Below are 25575 nucleotides of genomic sequence, written 5' to 3'. Positions count from 1 at the left end.
AAGACTCCCACAGAGGGTCTTTGAGAGGAGAGGCTGAGGAGGACGTCCAAGGCAGAGACCCAATCAGGGGGTGCAGAGTTATCTTGCAGGCAGTTTGGGGGTGTTGGGAAGGTGTGAGAGAGGGCTCTAGCCTCAATGGGAAGTCATTCTCCTCAAGTTTTCCTCTCTCCTTCCACGGTGGCGAGAGCTAGTCCGTGACCCCACTCTTGACTGCTCACCTGAGGGTACACATGTGATGCAACCAAAGCTGAGGACGAAGCCCAGAGGCCGGCTCTCGGTCCAGCTCTGCTGTCATCTCCGCAGCTGACCTGTGCTCGACCCTTGATCTCCTCACCTGCAACATGAAGGAGTGGGTGAGTAAAAGGGTGCCTGAAGCAGGCCTCCACTCAGTGTTGGTCCCCACCCACAGATTCACAGGACTTCAGTGAAATGATTTATGAATTGCCAAAGTGCAGGAATAAGTGGCCTAGATATTTTGTAGGGCTCTCACCTCTAAAATCCTAAAATCCCAGCTCTCTGAAGATACTCCTAAGAAGGAAACTCTAAAGAAGGAAATATAATGGTGCAGCTCAGCCAGGGTTGGATGGAACAGGCATCACGGTTCCGTCCCCTCCCCCTCCCCCAAGCACAAGGGCTTTGATTTGGGGTCTTTGCCCCGTGATGCTGCGTTCCCGGCCTCTCTTTATCCCACAGTCTTCTGTGTGTTCTGCGGGTCACGGCCCCCAGCACTGCTGTTTCTGCCCAGCGGCCAGGCTCAAAGCCAGGCTCATACACACAGTAGATGAATTCCCATCTTATCCGTGAGGAAACTAACCCATCCCCATCCTTAAACTCCTCGAGAACAGAGATGTGTATCCACAATATCTAACAAAAGTCCTGGTGGGTGCTCAGAGAATGTGTGAGATTTGTTATTTTCCTAACACTGCTTGGCTAATATGCGGCAGAAACCAAATTTGAACCCATAATCCTTTCACTCAACCCATTACTCTCTCTCCCCACAGTCACTACAGCATTGTGGGACATCCATCACCAATAGGGATTTGCAAGCAGGACAACCTTTCCAGGCCTCCTCAAATCACACTCAGGAAGCAGTGTAAGCATGAGCCAGGTCTTATCTCTGGCCATGATTTTCTTCTGTTCACACTGGCTGTTGATGAAGGGGTAAATCTGAACTGTCTATACATGGGATACAGTCTTTAAACTTTATTTTTCTCAATATCATGATCGCTCCTAGTTTAAGAAGTCAAATTGTACTAAATACACTTTTAACAAGAAACAGCTCCTTTTAGTCCCAGAGGCAACCACCATCACTCTTCTGCACATTTCTTTCTGGTATTGACCTTCATATGTCTAAAGAACAAGCAGGGGCTTCCCTGGTGGCACAGTGGTTGAGAGTCCGCCTGCCGATGCAAGGGACACGGGTTCGTGCCCCGGTCCGGGAGGATCCCACATGCCGCGGAGCAGCTGGGCCCGTGAGCCATGGCCGCTGAGCCTGCGCGTCCAGAGCCTGTGCTCCACAACGGGAGAGGCCACAGCAGTGAGAGGCCCGCATACCGCAAAAAAAATAAAGAAAGAAAGAAAGAACAAGCATGGAGGCTATGTCTCGATTTGTGTGTTTCTCCGTCATCCCTTGGCCAGCATGATGAGTGAGGTCTTCTAAAGCATGACCTGTTCCCCTCTTCTGCTCAATGTAGTTACAACTCTTGCTTAAGTTAACACCTAATGTTTGCTTTATTATGATATTTATTCACTTGAACTAGCATACCAAGTTATGCTTCTTTTCTTGGACAAATTTTTGTTTACCCTGAAGTTAGTAATTAGCTTTTTTTTTTCTTTCTCATTTGCTTAGTATTCTAGATATCTAACAATGACTTTTCTGACACCTTCTAACAGCCTTTTAACATTTCCAGACACCAAGCAATCAGGTCACCTCCCCCTTCTCTTTTTTCTCGCAGACCTCCCTCCTGGAACCTTAGGTTTTTCTCCTTCTCTTTGGACTGGTTGCGTCCATTTCCCATCATCCCGGAAGCTTCCTTTGCCACTATCCTGATATGGACCCCCTGAACCCTATGTCACCCTCTTTCTTGGTTTATTCCAAGAAAGATAAGCCTGCATGTCTAAAATGTCTTTACTTACCCTCGACACTTAATTGATCATTGAACTCAGTACAGAATTATAGGCTGGAATCACTTTTCCTCAGGATTTTGATACGTTGCTCTATTTTCTTCTAGCTTCTGATGTTTTTATTGAGCCGTTTGAGGCCATTCTGATTGCTGATCCTTTGTAAAAGCCCCCTTTTTTGGGTCTCTCGGGAAGCTTTTAGGATCTTTTCTTTACCTCTGAGGTTCTGAAATTTCACCGAGATGTGCTCTAGTGGAATCTTCTGCCCATTGTGTTTGGCACCTAGTGGACCCTGCCAAACTGGAAATGTATGCCTTTCGGCTCTGGGGAGATTTTTTCATATTACTTATTTCTGTTCTTTCCTTCTGAAATTAGGCAGAATTAGGAGGTAGAGAGTAATGGGAGATACTGTTTTGGACACAGTGGCCAGCGGAAGTCTCTCTGATGAAGTGACATTTGAGCAGAAATTGGGATGAGTGTCTTCTCGTCTATCGGGGGAAAATTATTATATTTTTCTTTTGTTCCTTGTATTGTCTCTTTTTCTTTTCAGTTTCTTTTGTCCACCTTTTTTGGTCTCTCTCTCCTGTCGGGAGGCTTTCCTCACATGTCTGGTGATCTTTGGCTGAGTGGTCACATTGAGAAAGAGACACTAAAAGCTAATGGGCAGCTGCCAGTGTGACTTGGCTTGTCCATGGTGGCAGTCACTGTTAGGTGACCAGGAGGCACGTTGACTCTTTCATTGGGGAGCTCCTTCCTCTGGGATTGCTTAGTCTTTCCAGAGAAGAATCTTCCGGGTCTCCTGCCTGGAGGTGGTGAAGGAGGGTGGAAGTGTCAGGGGAAGGCAAAGTCACCAATCAGTCATCCAGGCTTTCACTTAATTCCCCTCACTTCACCTTCAGTGATTCCGTGGAATTCCTGGGCCTTTCTGGGATTCTGCAGGGCAAGCTTTTTGTATTCTCGTGAGCATCTCCCCCTGCAGGCTCTGCGATATCTGCTCCTTCCCCCCCTCTCCTGTCCACTGGTGTCCCCTTTGCCCTTGCCCTTGTCCTTATCACTTCAACGGGATTTTAAAACAGCAGGCATGTAAACATGCTTTCAACCTACTATGTTTAACCAGAACAGATGGATACTCTATGAAACAAATTCTAGCAAAGAGATCACACTAAGAATAATTTTTTAAAGAAAACCCTTGCAGGGGATCCCTCCCATAGCGAGACCACTGTACTTGACAGTCATGGACTTTTATGGGTGAAGTGACTTCAGACATTATCTATTCTCACCACCTCGTTTTACAGATATAGAAAACGAAACCCAGGCAAAGTCTTGCCCAAAGTCACAGCAGAGAGACGTAAGGGGTCCCTGTATTTTCCACTTATAATCCAATGCCTTTCCCACTGCCATTCGGCCTTCCCAGAAAAGTCCCTCAGGCAGTGGAAAGATTTTCCTCCTGATGGGGTTTCCAAAGCAAATGCCTTTTTGCCTTCTGGGCCATTCTGACCCTGATCAGTCCCATCTGGAGAAGAACCGTGACAATGAACTAGGCGTTGTTTCTCAGCAAGACCAGGAGGCTTCCTGGCATTTAAACAGAGATCATTTCTTAAAGGACAGAGTCAAGACAACAAATCCACCTTAAAATAAACCTCAAGTCAGACCACCAATTAACACCTAAATGTATTTAAGTAGAAGTAAGTTTAATTGTCTAATTAATTTTTCACCAATTTTCACATGTCACATTTTACACTGGCTTGGCAATGAAAGTAATTGGATCCCTTTATAACCATTTTCCACTTCCTGATTTGCTAAGTAGTTCAATGCTGTTGTCTACAGAAAATATGCATCACTCCAAACTGGTCACACTGCAACTTTATGCAGTTCATAACGTATTGGGGGAGGGGTGGGGGGAGTAGCTGCAAAGATGAAAACGACAAGATACTGTATCTAGTGGAAAAGGTGCCCTTGGTAGGCAGCTTCTAACATGGTCCCCAGTGATCCCTTCCTCGTGGCTTTCACACCCTTGTGAAGTCCCCTCCCCTAGAGTGTAGACTGACCTAAGGAGTAGAATATGCCAGAATTGATGGAATGTCACTTCTGAGATTAGGTTATAAAGAATTCCATCTTAGTTGCTTTTTCTCACTTTTCCTCTTCTTCTCCTCCTCTCTCTCTGTCTCTCAGATCCCTCAATCTGGGTAAAGCTATGTCATGAGCATCCCTATAGAGAAGAACTGAGGCCTCCTGCCAAAAGCCACATGAGTGAGCTTGGAAATGGGACCTCCAGCCCCCGTCAAGCTTTCAGACCTTGAGGTCCCAGCCAACAGCTTGAGAGCAACCTCATGAGAGACCCTGAGCCAGACCACCAGCTAAGCCACTCCCAGGTTCCAGACTGTCAGCAATTGTGTGAGATAAATATTTACTATTTTAAGCTGCTAAGTTTGGGGATAATTTATTTTACAGTAATAGTGGGGGAGCTACGTATGAGTTCTGACTTTTCTACTTCCTTGCAGAAGCTTCTTGTGTTTGTCCCTTAACTTCTCTTAATTATGCCTGTTTCCTCATCAGTAAAAGGGGGATAAAGACCTTACCTACTGCACAGAGTTGCTGTGGAGTTCAAGGACAAGTTCAAGGACTAATCTTAAATGATCGTGAGGCATTAGGCATTTTTATCTAGGCTATCTCATTTAATTTCTTCCAAATGGAAAAAAACACATGTGAAACATAACCAGTAAATTAGAACACCATGCTAGTATTATTAGAGCCAATTCATTTTATGAGTTATTAAAACATTGTTTTTAGCAAACATCAATCTTGGATCAACCTTAAGTAAACCATATGCCTTTTAGAACTGATGGGTTTTAATTAGTTTCTTAATTAGCATGTGAGAAGTTTGTAAACCTGTTAGTTTTGCTATCAAAACCAGAAGAACAAGCTTTATATATTTCCCATGGGAGGTGCTCTTCAGGGACAAGGTTAAAGCCCACGGGCCCCTCGAGTTAATATGGCCCAAGCACAGTGCTCTTCCACAACCCCCTTCTCACCGAGCCTCATCAATGACACCACCTTCCTCCTGCTCGCCAAGCTGGAAACCAAGTCATCCACCCAGAATCCTCCCCTTCCACTCCTCACCCCATGTCTTGTCACCAGATCCTGCAATTTTAATTCAGAAACATTCTTCCCTTCCACCTCCATGCCACTGTTTTAATTCAGATAAATCTCATCCACATTTAATCATTAATATTATTATAATATTATATACAATTATAATATACATCAATACAGTTTTCTTTAATTATACTATTATGATAATAAATATTAATAAATCATATTTATTGACAGTGCATTATGTTTCAGAAATTGGGCTCTGCGCTGGTGATCAGACTTACAAAGGCCCACCCCCGCTCTCCCCTCCCCTGTCTTCCTGGAGCTAACAGGCGGCTTCATTCAGCTTTGCAAGGGCTAAACTAGATTAAAGGTTAAGAGTAGACTGCCTCAGTCTAAATCTTAGCTTTTCCACTTACTGTGTGCCCTTAGACAAGTTACTTAACCTCTCTGCGCTTCAGTTTTCTCACCTGGAAAACAAGGATAACAATAGCAAGAATTAAGAGAATTAAAATATTTGAAATGGGCTTCCCTGGTGGTGCAATGGTTGAAAGTCCGCCTGCCAATGCAGGGGACACGGGTTCGTGCCCCGGTCCGTGAAGATCCCACATGCCGCGGAGCGGCTAAGCCCGTGAGCCATGGCCACTGAGCCTGCGCGTCCGGAGCCTGTGCTCCGCAACGGGAGAGGCCACAACAGTGAGAGGCCCGCGTACCGCAAAAAAAAAAAAAAAAAAAAAATTGAAATGCTTAGAACAGAGCCTGGCAATCAAAAAATTTTAACTATTGTTATTTTTAGTCCATGTCATATTTTCTCCAACACCAGCTCCCTGGAGGCCAAACCGTCCTCTCTCGAGCGGTCTGGCTCTTCTTCCTAAGGAACCATTTAACCATGCCATTTCCTAGCAAACATCGGGAACATGGGTCTTAGCATGGCCCACCTCTTCGGCTTACCCTCCACTTCTCCCCAACCCCAGCCCCAGCTCCCACACTCCTGCTCCACTGAATGTCTCACCATCCCCAAAACACACCACTCTGAGCCTAACTTTGCATCTTTGTGCCAAGATATAGTGGAGAGAGGACAGCTTAGTCAAGCAGTGGCAAAACACAGCACCCAAGATGGCGGCTGGATGCTCCCACTTCTCTTTCAAGCTCTGTTAGGAAAAGACCAAAGCGGGTTGGAACTTAAGTACTTCTTTACGTCAGGGGGTAGCACAGGCCTTAAAATGGCCAGGGATTACCTTCCTTGGGAGCACAGGACTGCCTCTGCTATCATCAGAGAAAAGAAAAGAAAGGAAGAAAGAGGCCTTCCCTGGTGGCACAGTGGTTGAGAGTCCGCCTGCCGATGCAGGGGACACAGGTTTGTATCCCAGTCCGGGAAGATCCCACATGCCGCGGAGCGGCTGGGCCCGTGAGCCGTGTCAGCTGAGCCTGCGCGTCCAGAGCCTGTGCGTCTGGAGCCTGTGCTCTGCAGCGGGAGAGGCCACAGCAGTGAGAGGCCTGCGTACCGCAAAAAAAAAGAGAAAAGAGCTTGGATTTTAGACTAAGTGAGACCTGTGTCTAAATCCTGGCTCTATCTCTAGCTAAACAAGGCCAGTACCCTCAGTTTCTTTGGCTGGAAAGTAGGAATCATAACAGTACCTTTGCAGTGTTGATGTGAGGGTTAAATGAGAAAACGTGAAAGTAGCCAGCACATCCCAGGCTCTAGATTAAATGCTACTTTCCCTTTTTCTCCTGTCCTGTTCTCTGTGCCTGTGAAGGTCTCCCTGCTTCCCGTACCCTGTGTTCCTGGTGAACTCCAACTCAATCAAGTCTCGGCTCAGTGTGACCCTCCCAGAGAAGCCTTTCCTGGCTTTCTCAGGCAGAGCTCATGGCTCCGGCCACTGTCTCCTGCCGAACTGGAAACTCCTTCACAGCAGGAATCACTACCTCTAAACACCTTTGGATCCTCAGAGCCTGGCATCATTCAAAAAATAAATGTCAGGTAGTGTTTTATGATTTCCTTGTGAAAATGAAGGATTCTTAGGTGCTTTAAAATATTTTCATTACAGTACCATTTGTAATAGAGAAAACTGGGAAGTAGCATTCATGTCTAATAATTAGAGGTTAAGTAAATTATGGTTCCTCCTTAAAATGTGGTGGTATGCTGCCGTTATAATCATCTTGTAGAAATGTGCTGTTGACATTGAAAAAAAATGTTCTCAATATATACTGTGAGGGAAAGAAGCAGTTTTCAAAACAGTACTATGTACAGAATGATCCCGTTTTGTGATAAAAATATAAATGTTTATGTATGCATAAAAAAGGTCTGGAAGGACCCAGTGGTTGTCTCTGGGTGGGTGGAATTTGCATGTTTCTCTTCCTTCCTTATGCTTGTATGTATTTTGTGATTTTTCTATAATGAGCATAAATTACTTTTGTAGTAAGAAAAAAAATTTTTTAACTACCAAAAATTGTTTTTCTGATTGTAATGCATTTTCATTGTAGAAAATTTGGAAAGTCTGAAAACTATAAAAAAGAAAAGCTAATTATGCACGTTTTTCTACCCAGAGTCTGTTAACATCCTAGTATATTTCTTTCTAGTCTTTTTTTTTTAATGCATGTATGAATTTTTTTAACTTGAGATCTAACTGATCTATAGTTTAATATCCTGCAATTTTTTATTACATTGTGAACATTTTCAAAAAATTATTACAAATTCTAAATATCAGATGTCTTACAAAAGGTTAGAATAATCAGCTATCCTAGGGAAAAAAATAGGAGAACTAAAAAGAGGGTTAATGGCCTCCCATGTACAGCATAACGCATTTTAAGGACTTTCCCAGGCCCTAGAGAGGCCACGTATTGTATAAAATACCTAAAATATTCCATATTAACAATTTTACCTGTAAACTTTTTGAAAGGGTTTTTAATATTTTTGCTACTGAATTTGGCTAAACATACTCATTTAATTTACAACTGGTGAACAACTCACTTAATGTACAATTGGCAATAATTTCTCAGTAACTGTCGTGCATATTGGGCAACTCTTACAAAGTGAGTAAAATCCAACCTATAAATTGTTTTCAAATATAAAGAAACACTAAATTTTAACACTTAATGAAGTGAACACAGTGTTACATTTTGTAGATTTTTAATTAAACACTTCTTGATTTTACAGTTCCCTTTTCTTATTTTGGTGCCAATAACTTTTTTCAGATCTCAAACTTTTCCCCAGGCCCTTGAAAAGTCCCTGTGCCTTGGGCTCTGTGTCCACCCTGCCTCACAGAGGAAAACATCCTGCTTGAGACCCTTTGGCTGCTGGGCAGTCATGGCAGACAGTTATCAGAAACTTCCAGCAAGGGTAGAAGTCACTGCAAAGGCCAGCAATGGGAGAGGCCAATCTATGCGGCAGAGTCGTTTTTTCTGTGCCGACCTCCAAATACAAAGTGGGAAGGTTTGGACAGGGGATTCCTGCACAGTAAGTTTTTGTTTCTCAAGAACAGCAGGTAAACTGGGGAGAAGGAGGGGGGCAAGGAGGAAGAGGTAGAAAAGGAAGAACAGGAAGGAGAAAGAAGGAAGGAAAGAGGGAGAGCAGCAGGGAGGAAGGCAGGTTACAGTTCATTAATTGCTTGGTTACTGGTCTGCACTGAGCTGAGCGCTCTACATACTGCATTTCATTCAATACTCATAACAACCCTGGGAGACAGCAACTCTTGTCACTCTCATTTTACAGTTAAGGCTCCTGAGGCTCAGAGAGGTTAAGTCATTGGCCCAAGGTCACACAGCTAGAAAGTGACAGAGGTGGTCCAAGACTGTTCAACTCCATAGCCTGTACATTAACCCCTATACCACTTGGCCTCCCCAAACACACCTGCCCTATCTGGCCCTCCTCCTAGTTCCAGAAGGACAGAAATTAAAGCTAGAAGAGCCTCATGAGATCAGCTCACCCTTCCCGTCTCTACCTTTACCAGAGCACTGCTCACAAGGAGAGTCTTGTTCCCTCACTCTGCTGAGCCAAGTCCTTCCCGAGGGGCACCGTGCCTGGCCCAGAAAATGTGCTCAGGACATGTTGGCTGAATTAATGAATTAAAGAAATCTCTCATTTTGCTGAGAAGGAAGTCCAGAGAAGGAAATGTGGGGACCACACAACAGGGGTAATTTGCCTGCGGTCATCCAACAAGATAGTGATAACAGATTTGGGATTAGAATCGCCGCCAGTGCTTCTTGCACTGCTTTACCTGAATTTGTACGGGGTTTTCCACTTTATATGAGCTCATTTCATTCTCACAGCAACCATGTGATTACTATCATATGTCATCAGATCTAAGATCATCAGTAGGACACACCACTATTTTATGTAACAATAAGAAAATTAAAACAAAAAAAACCCCAACACTGCCAAGTATCCTTGAGAGACACCATCAACTGTAAGATGCATCCCTAGAATGTGAAAAATGTGTGATGTTATCTACATTTTATAGATGTGGAAACGGAGGCTCAGCAGCATAAAGTGGCATGTCATGGTCACACAGCTATTAAGGGTCAGACGTGTATGATTCAAACTAGTCCTGGGCTCTCTCTACAATTGTACCTCAAGGACAATGATTTGATGGTTGGTTTTTTGTTTTGGTTTGGTTTGTTTCTGACATTTAAATGAGAATCTTACTTAGCTGGTGACACAGATCCTTCCCCACCAGAATATAAGAGCCGTTTTTCCAGCGCCTAGCACCGTGGCTGGCCCAGAGCCAGGCCTCAAAAATTATCTAAGAGGTGGAGTGGGGGTCACACTATGAGGCAGGCACCTCAGGAGTCCAGAAAACACAGGCCTGAGTTTGAAGTCCACAAACTGCTGCCATTCCTGTGCTGCTGACACCAGGTGAGGTAAAAGGCAGGTGCAGAGTGGGAGTAGGGGCTGCGGAAGAAGACCCTTTACTTAGAATGAGTCCTGAGGTGGACAGACCTGGTCAGAGTCCCAGCTTTACTGGCCACCAGCTGTGGGACCTTGGGCAAGTTATTTAATCTCTCTGGGTCTCTGTTTCCTTGTCGATAAAATGGGAATAATGCCATATTACCTATGTTGTGGGATGGTGTGAAAATTAAATGAGAAAATACACATAAAGAGTTTAGCACAGGGTCTGGCACGTGCCAAACACTCAGCTGATCACAGCAAAAGCCATGTACACGAAGGAATGTCTGTCTTACATCATCTCAAACAAAACCAAGTTGGCTGGTCATTGGGAGATTTCACTCTTGGGAACCCTCAGCCTCAGACTGGCCATACAAACAGGCAGCCTTGCAGTGGAAGATCTCCCACCAGTTTTTTAAAGATCAAATACCCAAAATAAGAAATGAGAGTTGGGAGACCACTACAGATACCAAACTAATTAATAAAATCATAAGCATTTACATTGGTCAACCTAAGCCAAAATGTTGAAAGCCCTGAGTTGAATAGATAATTTTCTAGGAAATAGAAAATATTACAACTAATTTAGAAGAGTTTTAAAATGTATACTCCAAAAAACCTGAAACATACTAAATACCACAGAATAAATTGAGGATGTTTTCAAAGAGCTATACCCAAAAAAAGTGTCAAGTCCAGGCGGTTTCATGGGTGAATTCTACCTGCTATTTAAATTGTTCCAGAGCAAAGAGAAAGCAGGAAAACTGCCAAATTCTTTTTATGAAAGCTAGCATAACACTATGAAACCTGACAGAGAGAACACAGTAAAAGAAAGACTCAGAAAGAGACACTGACAGCTGCCTCTCTGCAAAGTCTGTACCTAGAAGCATTTTCTGTAGGGTCAGGAGCAAAGTAAAGATTTCCACTAACACCATCATTATTAACACTGTTCTAGAAGTGCTGGCCCATACAATTAGAAAACAGAGAGAAGTAAGAAGTATAAAAACAGGAAAGGAGAAAACAAAATTATCATTATTTTTAGATGATATGACTGCATATCTAGAAAATATAACTCGGGCATTATCAATAAAGTCATTCAATATCAATAAACTAAGATGACTGGTTATATGACTGATATACAAAAGTGAGTAGCTTTCTTACATGCAATCAGCAACCAGTTAGAAAATATAAGAAAAGATTCCATTCATATGAGCAACAGCAAAAAAACACAACTATTTTAAATGTGCTAAATTTATAAGAAGAAGGCTTTAGAATGCTACTGAAGGACTTAGTAGTCTGAATAAATGTAAAGACATATCCTGTTCTTGAATAGGAAGATGTACTGTTGTAAAGATGTCAGTTCTCACAAATCATTCATATTTACAGTGATTCCAATTTTTAAAACATACTGAAAGAATTGCTTTTGGAACAACATGAGCTGATTCTAAAGTTCACATGAAAAAAAAAGCATGCAAGAATAGGCTGGGGGGGGCGGGTGGGGGGAAGTGAGGATAGACTCTTTGCCAAACATTAAAACATAATGTAGTTTTTTAGATATGACACTGAAACCACAAACAACAAAAGGGAAAGATAGATAAATTGGACCTCATCAAAATTAAAAACTTTTGTGCTTCAAAGGACACCATTAAGAAAATTAAAATACAACTCACAGAGTGGGAGAAAATATTTGCAAATCATATATCTGATAAGAGAGAATATATAAAGAGCTCTTACAACTCAATAAAAAAGATAAATAACTAAATTTTTTAATGGGCAAAGAATTTAAATAGAAATGTATCTAAACAAGACATACAATGTTGAATAGGCACAGGAAAAGTTGTCCTACACTATTAGTCATTAGGGAAATGCAAATCAAAACCACAATCAGATACCACTTCACACTCACAAGGATAGCTAAGATCAAAAAGACAAACATTAACAAGTGTTGGTGAGGATGTGGAGAAATTGGAACCCACATACAGTGCTGTTAAGAATGTAAAATAATGCATCCACTCTGGAAAACATTCTGGCAGTTCTTCACAATGTTAAACATAGAGTCACCATGTGACCCAGCAATTCCACTCCTCTATATATGCCCAAGAGAATTGAAAACATATATCTACACAAAAACTTGTACACAAATGTTCATAGCAGCCTTATTTATAATAGCCAAAAAGTGGAAACAATCCAAATGTAAGTCAATTGATGAATGGATAAATAGAATGTGGTAGAGCCATACAATGGAATATTATATGCCAATAAAAAAGAAATGAAGGGGACTTCCCTGGCAGTCCAGTGGTTGGGACTTCATCTTCCAATACAGGGGGTGAAGGTTCGATCCCTGGTCAGGGAGCTAGGATCCCGCATGCCTCATGGCCAAAAAACCAAAAACATAAAACAGAAGAAATATTGTAGCAAGTTCAATAAAGACTTTGAAAATGGTCCACATCAAAAAAAAAAAAAGGAATGAAGTACTGATACATGCCTCAACATGAATGAACCTTGAAAACATTATGCTAAGTGCAAGAAGTCAATAATAAAATGCCACATACCAGATAATTCTATTTATATGAAATGTCCAGAATAGACAAATCCATAGAAACCAAATGAAGATTAGTGATTGCCAGGAGCTAGGGGCAGGAAGGAGTAGAGAGTGACTGCTAATGAGTACAAGGTTTCATTGTGGGGGCATGAAAATGGTGTGAGATTAGAGAGCAGTGTTGGCTACACAACTTGGTGAATATACTAAAAACACTGACTGGTATAATTAAAGGGGTGAATTTTATAGTATGTGAATTATATCCCAGTAAATCTGTAATCAAAAAAAATAGTGGAAGGGGCTTCCCTGGTGGCTCAGTGGTTAAGAATCCGCCTGCCAATGCAGGGGACACGGGTTCAAGCCCTGGGGGGCTGGGAAGACCCCACATGCCGCAGAGCAACTAAGCCCGTGCACCACAGCTGCTGAGCCTGCGCTCTAGAGCCCGCGAACCACAACTACTGAGCCTGCACCTTAGAGCCTTTGATCCACAACTACTGAAGCCTGTGTGCCTAGAGCCCGTGCTCTGCAACAAGAGAAGCCACCGCAGTGCGAAACCCTCGCACCGCAACGATGTGGCCCCCACTCGCCGCAACTAGAGAAAGCCTGCACACAGCAACAAAGACCCAACGCAGCTAAAAATAAATTTTAAAAATAAAATTAATTAATTTTAAAAATAGTGGAAAACTTTGGTAAGCAAAATAGCTCAAAAGACTAGAAAAGACACAATTACCCACTAGAATTTAGTATATAATCAAGGTGGCATTTCCAATAAAGGAAAGATGAATTCTTCTGAAAATGATACTGGAACAACATTCCTTGATGGGTTAACAATGGCAGGGGGAGGGGGCTGTGGGGAGGGCAGCACTTGGAACCTTACCTTGCTCCTTTCAACTAAGCATACCCAGATGTATCCCAGACTTAAATGTAAAAATTAAAACCATAAAAACAGGAGAATTAATCAGGAGAATTTTTTAAAATCTCAAAGTGGGAAAGTCAAGACACAAACTGCAAAGGCCTCAAAAGAAAACAAAAGGTATAAATTTGCTTTATAAATATTTTAAATTTCAACATGGAAAAAATCAAAAGACATAAACTGGACAAAATATTTATAAAAATATAGAACAAATTTCCAATTTCCTTGTTATATAAAAAGATTGTATGTATCACTCACTTAAAAAAAAAAAAGCAAGCCACTAGAAGAATAAACATGAGCAGACCATTGCCAAAGATTAAAATATAAATATAAAAAGATGTCAAATTTCACTCTTCTTTAAAGAAATGTACATTAAAACAATGACTAGATACCACTGTCATCTATCAGGTTAGCCAAGATGAATAAGTTTGCTAAAATACTGTGTATTCAAAGGTGTGAAAAAATTGGCACAGTTGAAAAACTTATGTCCACACAAAAACCTGCACATGGATGTTTATAGCAGCTTTATTCAGAATTGCCAAATCTTGGAAGCAACCAAGATGTCCTTCACTAGGTGACGGCTATACAAAATGTGGTACCTCCATACAGTGGACTATTATTTAACAGTTAAAAAAAAAAGAGTTATCAATCCACAAAAAGACACGAAGGGATCTTAAACGTACATGGCTAGGTGAGAGAAGCCAATCTGAAAAGGTTACATATTATATGGTTCAAACTATATGACATTCTGGAAAAGGCAAAACTATGGAGACAATAAAAATATCAGTCTTTGCTAGGAGTTTGGGGTGGGAAAGAGAGAGGGATGAATAAGCAGAACAGAGAGGATTTTTAGGGCTGTGAAACTATCGTGTATGACACTATAATTGTAGGTACATGTCATTATACATTTGTCAAAACCCATAGAACGTAGGATGCCAAGAGTGAATCCTAGTGTAAACTAGGAATTTCAGTTAATAATAATGTATCAACATCGGTTCATCAATTGTAACAAAGTACCACAGTAATATAACATGTATATAAGAGGGGGAACTATGGGAAGGAGGTATATGAGAACTGTACTTTCTGATCAAATTTTCTGTAAACCTAAAACTGCTCTAAAATAAAAAAGGCAACTAATTTTTTAAATTGCACTGGTACATTAGTGGTAGATGTGCAAACTGGTACAATCCCTTTAGAGCAAAATTTGACAATACCTTCCAAAAAATTTTAAATGCATGCCCTTTCACATAGACACTGCTTCTCAGACTTGATCTCACAGGTAGGAAGTGACATTTATACAAGGACATTCATTAGTTCTGTTTGTAATAGTAAAAGACAGGCAATAACCTTGTGGTAAGCAGAATAACGCCCCGCCCCCGCAAATGTCCACATCATAATCCCCAGAACCTGTGAATATGCATGGCAAAGGGAAATTAAAGTTACAGATGGAATTAAGATTGCTAAACAGCTGACCTCAAAATAGGGAGATTATCCTGGATTATCCGGGTGGGCTCAATGCAATCATAAGAGTCCTTAAAAGTGAAAGAGGGAAGCATAAAAGGACGGTCAGAATAATGGGACTTGAGAAAAACTCTACCAATGGTTGCTGGCTTTGAAGATGAAGGAAGGGGACACAGCCAAGGAATGCAGGTCTAGAAGTGTCTAGACACGTCTGGAAGCTAGAATGGACAAGGAAACAGATTCTCACCTAGAGTCTCCAAAGGGAAGGAAATCCTGCCAACACTTTGATTTTAGCCCAGCAAGACTCATTTCAGACTTCTGATGTACAAAACTGTAAGATAATAGATTTGTACTGTTGTTAAGCCATTAAATTGGTGGTAATAAATAAATAAAACTAACACAGGCTAAATGTCTATCTGTAGAGGACTGGCTGAATAAGTGAAGTGTAATACTATGTAGCCTTAAAAAGAATGAGGTAGCTCTATATATACAGATAGTGAATTAGTTTCAAGACACATTGTTTAGGACTTCTCTGGTGGTCCAGTGGTTAAGACTCCTCACTTCCAATGCAGGGGACACGGGTTCAGTCCCTGGTTAGGGAAGTTCCGCAGGTAGCACGGCCAAAAAAAATACATTGTTTCGTAAAAAAAAAAAAAAAAGGCAAAGTTCAAAATCCAGGTAGATCCTTATATGTGCATAGACTATCTCTGGAAAGATACACCAGAACCTGATAATATTTATTGCCACCAGGGGAGGAGAAATGGTCAATAAGGGGTTCAAATAAGGGAATTCCCTGGTGGTCCAGTGGCTAGGACTCTGTGCTTCCACTGCAGGGGGCATGGGTTTGATCCCTCGTCAGGGAACTAAGACCCTGCAAGCTGAGCAGCCAAAAAAAAAAAAAAAAAAAAAAGAAAAGAAAAGAAAAAAACAAAAGAGGTTTCAACGAGACACTCACTTTTCACTGAATCCTCTTTCGTGATGTGGTGGGTTTTTTTTTCTGGTTGTTTGTTTGTTTAAATCATGTACAAGTATTAGCTTAAGAATAAAGAGGGGAAAACTTTTTTAAGAAAAGGGAGAGAACTCTGCTCAGTCATAAATGAGTTGGTAGTGTTTTCATCTTTCTCATGAGTAGTGATTGAATCCCTTCCACAAGTGGCACACTGTCAGGTGCCTTTTCTTGTTTAATCTTCCTAACAACCCTGACAAGTTGGTGTATTATTATCCCTTCCCCTAGTTGGGGCGCTGAGGCTCAGAGACCAAATTGCACAGCTGGTAAGTTTGCAGATGGATTTTAAAGCCTGCTCTTCTGGCTTCAGGGCTCTCTCCTCAAACCACCGCACAGTTGTCGCTGGTTCTAACAGCCGCGGTAGGGGCCAGCTCAGCCCTCGGATGCTACCACGCAGAGCTGTCAGACAAGGATCTCATCCCTCTCCGTTGTTTTCTTTCAGGTCCCTTTCCCATATCTCTGAGTTGAGGAGGAGGTCAGCCTCCAGAGGGGCCCTGCCTACGCTGCCTTCTGGGTTCAGCCCACCTTCTCCTGTTACATCTCTCAGCAAAGTTCCTCTGAGCCTTCTGGGGAGACGCCGCTGCCCACGGTCACCGTGGCTCTAATTGTTCTCGCCGGTGGCCTCACGTTGCAGTGGGCCCAGTGCAGCCACCTGCTTTCCTCATGTAGCAATGAAACCCTAGAGATGACGGGCCTCCGAGTAGCACTACATCTTGATCAAATAAGGCTGCCCTGAGACTTCTCATTCCTGCGAGCTTGGGGCTGGAGATGAAGGGGGTTTCCCCGTGTCTGTCGGCAACTTACAACTCTGGACCAGCAATCTGCCTTCCCGGGCCTCACTTTCTGGTAAAATGGAGATCAGATTCCCGAGCTGCTTGGACAGATGTTGCTGGGCCATTTACCTCTTGGGAGCGCTGTTTAAATACAGCCAAACTGCCTTTCATGTTGAGGATCTCAAAGCATTTTAAAACGAGTAATTAATGAAGTTCAACCTCCAGAAAAAGCAAGAATTATTATCTTCATTTTATAAATAGATCAAAGGTCACACAATCAATGGCAGATGTAGGAAACAGATGTAAGAATTCTGCTTTTGTCCCTGGCTGTAACCACTAAATCCCACTTCTGGTATCACTGACAGACCTTTTTTCTGCTCTCTGACTTCTGGCCAAAGATGTGGAATTGGCCTTTATATGTTTCCACTTAAAGGTTTGAATTCTATGTATGGTTCATATGCCTTTGATATGTCTGGAATTTATAAAAGAAAGGGAGAAGAATGATATTTGATGCTTTTCAGAGATCGTGTTGGGACTGAGCCTTATATAGTGGGTCAAATGCCAATAAAGGGAGGGGAAAAAAAGCGCTCACCAGATCTTCAGGAAGTTCAGTTTTATTCTCTCTCTGAAAGAACTCTGCTGTTAAAATTAAATAGAGTGTATCTTTAGTCACCAGAATGATTGTTCTGGGAATAATGAAAGTCACCACTTATTGAGCGCTAACTGTGTGCTAAGCACTGTTCTACTTCCTCGAATACATTGTATCGTGTGATTCTCACAAACAGCTGAGAAGGTTTTCATATTCCTTCATTTTATAGATAATATAACTGGGCTTAGGGATAGAAGATGGGTTAAGGAGAAAGGAAAGAAGAGAAAGAAAGCTCAAAGGAAATTAAGCAAAACTGGCTGGATATATATTCTGTGCCAGAGGTGTTATGTTGTGATAGATACAAAGATGGAGACATGAAAAATGGATAAAATAGATCCAGATTCCTGCTCTCAAGGAGTTTGCAGCCTTGTGGGTCACTGAGGATGAGGGATGAAGTGATAAGCATGTAAAAAGACAAATAATGTCAATACACCTCAGTACAGAAATATTTATTGTTAAGTCCCGGTATGTGTTAGATACTACATACCTTGCGGGGGTTGGTCCCTCTTCTCATAGAGCTTATAGTCTAGTGGGAAAGTCAGCCATTAATCAATCACACAGATTTAAAACTGCGCTTGAGTGGAGTAGAAGATACCAGATGGGCTACAGCCTGACAAAGAATTAGTACCCAGAATACATAAAGGACTCCTACACATAATAAGAGATAATCCAATAGAAGCACTGTCAAATAAACCAAGAAGCAATTTTAAAAAGATGAAAGGCAAATAACCGGTAAACACATGAAAGTATGCTCAGTCTCTCTTGTAAACAGGGAATTGCAAATTAAAACACTGGAATACCATTTCACACCCACCAGCTTGGCAAAAGTTTTAAAGCCTGACATTACCAAGTGTTGTTGAGGAAGCCAAGCATGGGAACTCATATATTGCTATCGAAGTGTAAACTGGTACAACCGCTTTGAAAAACTCTTCAGCCATGCCCAGTAAAGCTGCCAATTTACACGACCTGAGGCCAGAGATTCCACACCCAAGAATCGTCCTGGGTGGCTCACTTTCACACAAAGGGATGGGTATAAAAAATATTAATTGTAGCATTGTTTCTAACGAAAAAAATTTTGAAAATAAGCTGAATGTCCTCCAGAAGGAGATGGGTAAAGTGTGTTGAACTCATCCAATGGGACCCGAATCAGCAGTGAAAATGTATGATCTAGAACTACATGTGTGGCTACATTTCATAGTCATAATGCTGAGTGAAAAAAACTAGTTACACAATGATATATCCAGTAAATGCCATTTCTTCAAAGTTTACAAACATGCCAAACAATTCTATGAAGTGTTTACAGGCACAAACATATGTAGTAAAAAAAAAATACAAAAGCATAAATGAGAACGATAAACCCCAAATGCAAGAGATCAGGTACCTTGGGGGAGGGACAGAAATGAGTTCAGAGGACTCTACCTAGATCTGTGAAGTTTTATGTCCTTAAAAAAAGATTTGAAGAAAATACGGCAAATGTTAAGCTTTGGCAAGGAGCGGGGAGCCAGGGAAGGGGTACAGAATAAATAGGTGTTAAGAATATTATTCTCTGTAGGTGTTTTTGTATGCTTTGATCCATCAAAGGAGAATTCAACTGAATTGGGAGTGGGTGGGGGACGGTCAGGGGAGGAAGTCTGAGGAAATGATGCTTACTTAGGATGAGAGCCAAAAGTTGAGTAGTTGAGAAAGGGCAGAAAGGTACAGACAGAGAGAACAGGCTGTACAAAGCCACTGGCATGGGAAGGTGAACACAGAGGCTGGGAACTGAGACCCCCACTGTGGCCAGAGCCAGGGAGGAAGAGGATGGAGTTGTGGGTGAAGGTGCGGGTCAGTGCACAGACCAGGCAGGGCCTCAGAGGCCATCTTGAAAGATCAGGCCCTTATGCCAAATACAACTAAAGCAGCAGGGGTAGAAAGTTTGGGGGTCCAGAGACACTTCGCTCAGCCAGATAGCAGAACAGGGAAGGCAGTCTTGAAGAGGTGACTCACATCTTGAGCTTTGGGGAATGAGTAAGAGGAAGCCAGCTGGGGCAGGAAGGGGAGTGGGGAGTAAATTCCCTTGATAGGGCCCAACGGCAGTAAAGATACGGAAGACTTTGAATCGTGTGGTCCCAACATGGTGCAACACCCAGGGCTAGCTCTGAAAGGTATCAGATAGAAAATGGCAGAGGAGGGTGTCCATGAAGACAGAGAGGGCTTGGGGTCCCAGGCTGGGCAACCTTAAGCGGAGAAAGGCATGGCCCGGCATGACTGCAGGTAATCGCTCTGGCGGTGCGTGAGGATGGATTTGAAGGAGGCGGGAGCGCAGCAGGGAGATCCTTGAGGGGAATATGTTAATAGCCAATGGGAGAGGGACCCCTAAACCAGGCTGGCTGGGATTAAAATGAAGAAATGGAGAGTGCCTGGAGAGGTGTTTAGAGGGGCGAGGCGTCTAGGATGATGGTACTGAGATGGACCAGACACGGCGAGTTGGAGATGCGTGCACGGCAAGCCAAGTGGAACTGTCCGGCCAGGCCAGCGAAGAGATGGGCGCGCCGAGGGCTGCAGATAGAGCCTGGAGTGGGAGGCGCCTCCTGTGGGTGGTTAATAACCACTCACAGCAAATGAGTTGGTCCAGAAGGAAGGTGGAGGAAGAAACTGAGCGTGTCGCTGGGGACGAGAAGGAATGAGATTGGGGCGGGTGCGGGGAAGAGAGGACAGGAGGGGAAAGACCACGCAGACGCTGAGCGGCTGCCAGGAGGTCAGCTCCGCGCGGGGCTGGGCGGGCCCGGGGCGCGAGGGCTGCAGGCGGAGCCCCGGCGCGCCCAGCGCCCGCAGGCGCGGGAGAGCCAACCCCGGCCAGGGCCTTCCCGCAGCTCCTCGGGCTGCCTCGGCCGAAGCCGCCGGGGGCAGCAGGGCACTCGCGCGGCCGGGCCACCACGGCCATCCCAGTCACCCCAGGCTCCCGCGTGTCCAGGCCGTGCCTCCCCCCCGCCCGCGGACCTGGCGACGTCACTGCGGCTCTGACGCGCGCTAATGGAGGCACGGGCGGAGGCGGCGTGGCGCAGGCACCCCTCCCGGGAGGTCCCGGTCCTTGCAGCCCGCGGCCGCGTTCTTGGCCCTCCTCCAGGGGAACCTCGATTTTCCAAACTCGGGAAGGCCGGCTGTCCTTCGGCTACTGATTAGGACGCGAGCGCCTGGTAAAAGATTTTAACAATGCCCGGAAAGAAATAGCCGGACCCAGGAAAGACTAATAATAGCCGCCAGCTAGAGTTCTGCTCGTGTGCTCAGCGGTCTTAAGAACAATAATAACGACAACCACAATAGCCACCATTTATTGAGCGCTTACTCTGTGCCAGGCACTGTGTTCAGCGCTTTGCAGGCAACAACCCTCAGAGGTAAGTACCTTTATTATCCCTATTTTGAAGGAAACCGGGGCACAGAGAGGTTAAGTAACTTGCCCCAGGCACACAGCTAGCTGAAGTCAGTGCCCGAATTCCAACCCAGGCTGTCTGGTCCCACGTAATCGTCATGTCAACCCGCTAAAGTCGGGGTCATTTTCTCCATCTTAAAGATGAGGAAATCAAGGCTCATGGAAATTTAAGTACCTTGCCCAAGGTCACCTAGCTGGAAAATGGATGAGGCAGAAAGCGAACCCAGGGCTCCTGTCTGTCCGCAGAACCCGTGGTCTTGGCCAAAGGCGATCCGACAGCCCAGCAGGCTTTGGCCCCGGGTCCCAGAGGCGCAGCCTCTGCGGGTTTTGGGTGGGTTCCCGCGGCCTCCGATCTCGGATGAATTGGATGTTTCCGAGCATCGTCTCTGCTCAGCCCACAGGCGTCAGATAGGGACGCTTCTCCCGAAATCCGGTCGGGGACCGGGCCGCGAGGTCCTCTGAAGGGATGGAGCGGGGGCGGAGGCAGCGAGAGGGATCCCGGGTCCCACCTGCAGAACTGCCGGGCGGGCGGCTTGCCCCGAGAGGCCGGCAGAGGGCGCTGCCGCATGCGCCTCGGGTCCCACGGTTACCAGACCCCGGGGTGGGCGGGCCTCGGCCTGCAGGAGCTAGACTCAGTACCCCAAAGCGGGTAGCTGGCATCCCATCTGGCCCCTCGCCTTAGCCCTGGGCCTGCGTCCACTCTTCCCCATCTTCTGTGCCCCTACCACCCAACCATCGGCCTTCAGTGTTTCCCCTGTCCCTGCACTGCTGGTTTGGTCACCTCTTGAGAGGCAAGAACACTGATCCCATCCCATTAAAAGGCCCAGGTGTTTACAAGTCAACTCAGCCTTGTCTCCCCTTCTGATAGACCCTTTGGTGATGCAAAAATTGACAAAAATCATCCATGGGAACAGCTGACTAACTTTCTTTCCTTCTCCAAAATAGGAGAGGATTGGTTAAGGAAGGAGCGAAGAGATAAAAGGATCTTTTTTAAATAATAGCTACAGTGTATTAAGCGCTTGTTTTGTGCTGAGTCTTCTCTGTGTCTTGACTCCTTAATCCTCATTACAGCCCTGAGAGGTGTGCATCATTATTCTCATTTGACAGGTAAGGTCATAAGACTGGTAAGTAGCAATGCTGGGAATCTACCAGGAGTATCTGACTTTAAAGTGATGTTCCCATCACCCATCACCCAGAATGTACAAGGTGATACAGCTGAACAAAAGAGGTTAAGATACAAACCATGCAAAAACAAACCAAAATCTATTCTAAGAGTGTTCAAAGATACCATATGTATAGCAATGGCTTCAATAGCTTTCTGAGACCCAGTCTGAGACTCAATTGTCTAAAATAGGAAAACAAATCCTCAAGGTGCAATGAGAGGAGAATAGGGATGAGGCATTCAGCTTTCCCTTGGAAGAGCATCTGGAGAGGCCCACTCACTTTCTATGTCTGGGCTCTGAGGAAATAAAGGTGGTTCTAGGAAAATCTGAAAAGTATGAGAGGGAAAAAAAAATCCCTTCTGTGGTTTTTACTTTAACCAAGACTCATTTTGCTATTTGTGTTTTATTTTTAAACTAATGTGGCTCTCTCCACCCTTTAAATTGGCACATAAATAGCAAAAACAGAAGGAAGGCCAGCTACAAACTTCAAATGTGGTGGGTTTCTCAGGGAGGAGGTACCTGACTTGAAGTGAAAATGAGGATTAAATGAGGTGCCTTAAACATTTCAAAGACAGACTTTCCAAAATGGAATTTAGATCATAAGCCTTTAGAACAGAAGGTTTGTCTGGGTTTAGGCTGGGTATAGTGTTGAGAATTTATGAGTGCCCCCAGAATGTGGAAAACGAATCACATTTTTAGTGTCTGTCTGCATCATCTAGTCATCTGGGCCACCACTTTGCTTATGGCTTTAAAGGATGGCTTCTGGGGGATTTTCCTGTCCTCCGGATCTCAGTCACACACCCTCCCTCAGACCCCTTACTTTTCCAGAAGTTTGCTCCGGGAATTCTGTTGAGGTGAAGCAATAATTGATGATGTCATTAGGCTTGGTTGAAGAGATTGACTGGCCAGCTCTGGAATCACTAACTGGAGGTTTTCCAAACTGGGAAACTAAAGCAGAAGGAACTTCTTGAGACTTGTCACTTAACAGTTGTGACTCTCTCACCCTAAGTCTTTGAACTACAAGGATTCCCCTCTTACCCAAGACCAGAGAGTCCTGAACATCCCAGGCTGCTTCTTGCAAAATTCTTAGACCTCTTTGAACTTTCCTCTCTCTGCTGCTTCCCTCATTCTTTCAGTTCATTCATTCTACAAACATGTATTGAGGGCCCACGATGTGTAGATCCTAGCAGTATAGCATGAGTACAGCATGAGCTGTACTGTACATGAGCTCAGAAGGTTACTTTCTCCCATTCCCACCTGGCTTCTGACCTCCTGGCTCCAACTTCTATGCCTGGAGAGGCCCCATAATAGTACATGACTTGCTTCTCCAGGTGAGGACTGTTGCTTAGACATATCTGACATTCTGTCAGCTTCTGGCAGCTCCCTGAGATCAAACTCTGTGACCACAGATGCCACTGTGGTGACACCTCTTTGGTTGAAGGTTTGGGTCCTGATATACCTTCAGAAGCAGGGCTCAGAAATGCTCTGGCTCCAGCACTAGCCCATGCTCCTTCCTTTTCTAGTAGTCATTCCTTCCGTTTATAAGATCACTATTGACCAAAATAGCTCAGGCCATATTTATGAAGCATCTACTATGGTGAAAAATCCCATAGTGCCATAATACCCCACTGTCCAAAGGAAAATGTTGGCTTAAACAAACAACAGTGACTATCTGGCAAAAGGGTGTGTGGGATAATGCTTATGAGTCTTTTGGGTCATTTTTCTATTGAATCTTGGGACTGAGTGATTCATAATAAAGAGGGCAAGGAAGAAAACTAGGCCTGTTTTAGCTTTCAAGATTATTCAAATGGAATAGATTTCCACCATTAACACCCTAGCAAAGACAGAATGCATAAGGTAAATTGCCAGTTTTTGTCTTTTTGGAAAATCCATTAATACTGAATGATCTTGGTTTTAAACCATTCCCCCACTCCCCCCCCCAAAAAAAAATGGGAGAGAGAGAGAGGATTGAACTGTAGGATTCAGATTACGTCCTTGGAAATCCCTTTAGAAAGTAGATTCTAAATCAGTACTCATTCTTCTTGAATATCCCACCCCCGAGAGACTGGCCCACCCCTTCTAGATACAGTATTATTTTCTCTCCCCTTGAGGAAGGAGTGGCTCAGAGACCAGAAGACTGAGGGAGAGTAAGGAAGACTTTTTCCATTACCTGAGTTGCAGAGCTGTTTGGGTCTAGAGAACCTGTATATGTGTGCTGTGTCTGCGCTGAGTTCATGATTGTGCATCCTCTGGCTAATGTCCAAAGTCTTCATAACATGGGGACTGAGATGTACCAAAAGAAGGCCTATCTGTGAAGGAGGACGTGTGTCCACCCACCAAGAAGTTTTTGATGGTCAGTGTCTGCGTGTTCAGCTGCTGGGTGAAGAGATTTGGAAACCACTAAACATTCCTACTGGGATCTTTCCAAGCCCTTTTGGGAATCGGCAACAGCGCTTATCCGGGGAAATTAGTTTTGCACTTTGACAGAGTGAGAAATTCCTCGGGGGCATTCTTGTTCTTGGGAAGAGGAATCAAACCCCGCTCACTCCTTCAGGGCCCTGGCTCTTAGTATAGCACAGCGAATCCCAGTTCGGTTGGTCCAGCCTGGGGCCTTGGGGTGGGAGCAGATGCAGCAGCGGAGTTCAGCGAATTTCACCTGTGGCTAAGTCCCTACCACGACTGACGCAAGCGTGAGATTTCAGTGGATCCCGTTACCAGTGTGTAAACACCTTGAGTGGCCGCCAACGCTCCCAAGCGACCACAGAAGATCTCAAACCTTTCCTATCTTCCTAGAAACCCTGGCGGCCCGGCCGGCTGCTTGCTGTCTGATGCAACAGTTTGCAACGCTGTTCTGGGAGCCGAGCCTGCCGCGGGGCGCTGGGCGTCCTGCCGATGCGCATGCGCGGGCTGCGGCCCGTCCTGCCGGGAGGGGGAGAAGCTTTTCACCAGATGTGCTGGGGGCGGGGCGGGCAGGGAGACCTTTGGCAGCTTGCGCCGGCGATCTGAGCTTAATTAAACTTCTCCCGAGGCATTGGCTGACTGATTGACCCAGTGATCCAAAAAAATCAGAGAGGCCCGAATCGCCCTAAACGCGACAGGAGAGCGAAGTTGGGGAGTTGGCTTTAGGTTTCCAGAGCTCGGCCTCTCTTCCCCGAGCCCCCCAAGTCCACAATGCTTTCGGGGTTCCAAAGCTCACTAGGGCGTCAGGTCTCGCTTGCCTGGGCCCTTCTACTGAATTCTCAAAGAGGGAAGAACAGTGATTACAGAGGGGAAAAGAGGCAGTTTTGATAGCATCTAGATCAGTATCTTTCCTCCTTCATTTCTCCACCCATGTGCCTTAGAAGGTTTTATAAGCAAAAAGGAACATGGCTTCGCGGATTTTTTTCCAAATTTTTGAGCCATTTAGGTATTGCCTGCATGATTTTCTTCCATACCCACATTCCTCCTATATTATATATTTTAAGTTGACTTTTATTAACTTTCCTTATTTTTAAAATTAACTTTAAATCGATTCCCTTTTTCTACATAGCCTTGCCTGAAGCAACAACATTAGTGAAACCACAGCTCTG

The 25575-nt window shown here is 44.2% G+C and overlaps 1 long non-coding RNA gene across 1 annotated transcript; it reads right to left on the bottom strand.

Annotated features, from left to right (window-relative positions):
- Positions 1–223: 223 nt before the first annotated feature.
- Positions 224–24934, bottom strand: LOC309807601. The gene is made up of 3 exons (XR_014294601.1): positions 24177–24934; positions 22827–22946; positions 224–334 (listed from the first exon to the last, which is right to left on the bottom strand). It is a non-coding gene; the product is annotated as an uncharacterized lncRNA (long non-coding RNA).
- Positions 24935–25575: the final 641 nt, after the last annotated feature.

This window comes from Mesoplodon mirus (genome assembly GCF_964341445.2).
Source record: "Mesoplodon mirus genome assembly, chromosome: 7".
In the NCBI taxonomy this organism is placed as follows: domain Eukaryota; kingdom Metazoa; phylum Chordata; class Mammalia; order Artiodactyla; family Ziphiidae; genus Mesoplodon; species Mesoplodon mirus.
This window is presented reverse-complemented; position numbering and strand designations above follow the sequence as displayed.